Source organism: Vulpes vulpes, chromosome 7 (assembly GCF_048418805.1).
Source record: "Vulpes vulpes isolate BD-2025 chromosome 7, VulVul3, whole genome shotgun sequence".
In the NCBI taxonomy this organism is placed as follows: Eukaryota; Metazoa; Chordata; class Mammalia; order Carnivora; family Canidae; genus Vulpes; species Vulpes vulpes.
The window spans coordinates 37,457,301-37,461,387 of record NC_132786.1 but is presented as its reverse complement, the minus strand read 5'-3'; the positions used below and the strand labels follow the sequence as shown (position 1 = coordinate 37,461,387).

Below are 4,087 nucleotides of genomic sequence, written 5' to 3'. Positions count from 1 at the left end.
TAAGGTAATTATACTTGGCATACAAAGAAATATATTATTGAGACCAAAACTTATAAAAGGAGGAAAAGATGTGAACAGGTTAGAGAATATTCTAAGAAAATTAAAAAAAAAAACCCTTTACTCTCAAAAAGAATCAAATTAATATAAAAAGAATGAGGTACTGTTTTAGGTATATATAGTTGACCCTTGAACAACACGAGTTTGAACTGTGTGAGTCTATTTATACGAAGATTTTATTATTTATTTATTTATTTATTTTCCTGCCCAGCTGGCACACTTATTAGCATGAAACAAGCCCCTCCTGTCCTGGATCCCATGCCCACGAAGTCCCAAGCTCCCACAGCAGGATCCCTCTGCCCCCTTTCTGAAAGGAGCTCTCAGGCCTTGGCAGTAGCCTGAGTTGCCCCAAGGGCTGTGAGCTGCTGAATCTTCTGGCTCATCATCTCCATGACAGCCTGTTTCATGGCATGCTTCTCCTGCAGAGCTGGTTGGATTTTCTCCACTTGCTTCGTAAGAAAGTCTATCTTCCTCTTGAAAAAGTCCTTGGCATCCTCAGCTGTCTTTTCTACATAGTATCCTGTTCCCACATCAATGAGTACATGTTCCACATCATGTAGCTTCCCAGAGACGTACATAGAACTCGTCAGTGGGACGAGTAATTCTTCCCCCTGGTTGTTCTAGTTCAGCACATTCAGACAGTCCTTGGCTTCCCCATACTTGGTCTGTACCACCTTGAGCTGGACAATGGACGTGGACAGGAACTCCACTTCCTGGTCCAGCTGGTTCTTGAGCATATCTAGCTGCAGCAGGTTCAGCATGGTGATGTTAACCAACAGCACCAGGTTGGGAAGGAGGACCAACCTCCTCCAAGGAGGACCAATCTATATGAAGATTTTAAAAAATAAATACAGTAGGGGGCACCTGGATGGCTCAGTTGGTTAAGAGTCTGCCTTTGGCTCAGTTCATGATCTTGGTGTTGCTTCGCTGGGAGTCTGCTTCTCCCTCTGCCCTTCCCTCTGCTCATAATCCCTCTCTTTCTCAAATAAATAAAATCTTAAAAAAATACAGTACAGTGTTGCAAATGTATTTATTCATGATCTTTAGTTACTTTATTATAAAAATACAGTATATAATTCATATGCCATGCAAAATGTGTGATAATCGGTAGCGTAAACCAGTTGTTTATGCTATCGGTATTTCTTCTGGTCAATAGTAAGCTGTTAGTTAAGCTTTTGCAGAGTCAAAAGTTACACATGGACTTCCAACTGCATGAGGAAGTTGCTGCCCCTCACCCTGGCACCATTCAAGGGTCAACTGTAGTTATCAAACAGCAAATGTCTAATGCCTGAGCATGCTCACTGAGTATAAATTGTAATTACATGCCTATATTATATTTAGATTACATATATTGAAAGCCCCCCAAACTATTAATACTGTTTGACTTGGCATCTCCAGTTTTCAGGATATTTCCTAAGGAAATCTTCCAAAGAGCAGATTTTCATAAAATAATTTTATCATTACTTATAATTGAACAGTTATATACATCCAATAAAACAATTTAAATATCCAATGAATGGGAAATGGTTAAGGTAAATTGTATTGCATCCATATAGTGAGATGATAAGCAGCCATTTAAAATTATATTTTTAAGTAAGTTTTATTGCTTCTGTTACAATGGCATGTGAAAAAATTAATATGCATATTTAAATATATGGTTTCAATGATATTTTGTTTTTTTTTAGCTATAAACTAATCATATATCTATTTCAAGGAAATATTTGGGGCTTTCTGTTTTGGAGGTCTGGGCTTTTATGACTCCATTGTGGATTTAAGGGGTACTTTTTTTTAAGCCACAAACTACCAATGATAAAAACAGGTTTCTGGAGGCATGGTTGAAAATGGAGAGAACTTTAAGAATAGGGTGTGGAGGTGGGAAGGATGGCCTGACCTGAGGGAGAAGTGGATGGGATAGAAGCAGGGGTGGTAAGTTCAAGCGGGGTACACCTTTGCTGTGTTGCCTCTTAGCTGTTTGAAGATGAAGGATCCCAGGGGAAGGAGGCTGATCGAAAAGGGAAGTTGGCATATGTTAGATACTGTAAGGAAGGTACTATACCTCATGGGCTTAATTTTATGTTTGGTGAACAGAATATAGACTCAGAAATATTTCTATATTCTGTCCCCTAGTTAGTGGAAATGATGCTTGCCAGTAATAAGGTTACTCCTCCACCTTTCTGTTCTTATAATCACTGCAAATCCTTGCATGGTCTTTAGAATGGGCCATGCTTAGGTAGAGTATACTCCAGAGAGAAGACTGGTGAGCAGTGGGGCACTAGGTTGGTACTTAACTTCATTGATCTGTGGAGAAGATGGATCACTTAAAGTACGGGGGAAAGGTCTCATTGTCGATATCCATTTCATTACTTAAAAATCTTTTGTTATTTTTAGTACACAAAATTATAAAAAAAGTCCAAAACATCAGATAACTCCTGATGACTTAAAAACAATATATTTAATACATGTACATAATGATATAATTCAAACTATATGTTAAGATATGAAATAGAAACAAAACATCCCTTCCCATTTCACACTGTGTCTTTCTCTCTCTAAAGGTTACCACTTAGCCTTTTCTGTATTCTTTCAGAAAAAAAATTTATGCATATACTAGGATGTGTTTATGCATGTATTCAGTAAGTATTCATTGAATGACTTCTTTATACCAGGCATCATTTTATGTTATTGTTTTTTTATTTGAGTATAGTTAACGTGCAATGTTACATTAGTTTTGGGTGTACAACATAGTAATTTGGCAAGTTATCCTATGTTCACCAAAAGTACAGCTACTATCTGTCCCTTTACATTGCTGTTATAATCATGGACTGTATTCCTTATGCTCTGCTTCTCATTGCCATGACTTACTCGTTCCATAACTGGGAAGCCCGTATCTCCCTTTCCCCTTCACTCATTTTGCCCAACTTTCTACTTCCTTTCCCTTTGGCAACCATCAGTTTGTTCTCTGTATTTGTAGTTCTGATTTTTCTTTTTTCTTTTTTTTTAAGATTTCATTTATTTATTTGAGAGAGAGAGAGAGAGAGAATGAGGCACAAGCTGGGGGAGGGGCAGACAGGGAGAGAAGCAGACTCCCAGCTGAGGAGGGGGCCCAATATAGGGCTTATTCCAGGACCCTGAGATCATGACCCGAGCAGAACTCAAATGCTTAACTGACTAAGCCACCTGGGTGCTCCTGATTCTGCTTTTTGTTTACTCATTTTTTAGATTCCATTTATGAGTAGAATCATATAGTATTTGTCTTTCTCAGTCTGATTCTTTCACTTAGTATAATGCTCCTTGGGTTCATCAATGTTGTCTCAAATGGCGTAATCTCATCCTTTTCTATAGCTGTGTAATATTCCATTGTGTTTATCTACTACAATTTCTTTTTTTTCTTTTATTTATTTATTTATTTTATTTTATTTATGATAGAGAGAGAGAGAGAGGCAGAGACACAGGCAGAGGGAGAAGCAGGCTCCATGCACCGGGAGCCCGATGTGGGATTCGATCCCAGGTCTCCAGGATCGCGCCCTGGGCCAAAGGCAGGCGCCAAACCACTGTGCCACCCAGGGATCCCCTCTACTACAATTTCTTTATCTATTTGTCTGTTGATGGACATTTAGGTTACTTACATGTCTTGGCTATTATAAATAGTACTGCTGCAATAAACATAGGGGTGCATATGTCCTTTTGAGTTAGTTTTAGTTTTCCCTGGGTAAATAAATATCCAATAGTGGAATTATTGGATCATATAATATTTCTATTTTTAATTTTCTGAGGAAACGCCATACTGTTTTCCACAGTGGTTATACCAATTTACACTTTCACCAACAGTGCACAGGAGTTCCTTTTTCTTCACATCCTTGCTACACTTATCTTTCATCTTCTTGATTTTAGCCATTCTAATAGGCATGAGGTGGTATCTCATTGTGGTTTTGCTTTGCATTTCCCTGATAATTGGTGATGTTGAGCATCTTTTTATGTCTGTTAGCTATCTGTATGTCTTTTTTGGAAAAATCTCTATTTAGGACCTCTG

The 4,087-nt window shown here is 38.2% G+C and overlaps 1 pseudogene; it reads right to left on the bottom strand.

Annotated features, from left to right (window-relative positions):
- Positions 1 to 377: 377 nt before the first annotated feature.
- On the bottom strand, positions 378 to 2,584 carry LOC112916267 (prefoldin subunit 5-like; annotated as a pseudogene).
- Between the last annotated feature and the right edge of the window lie 1,503 nt (positions 2,585 to 4,087).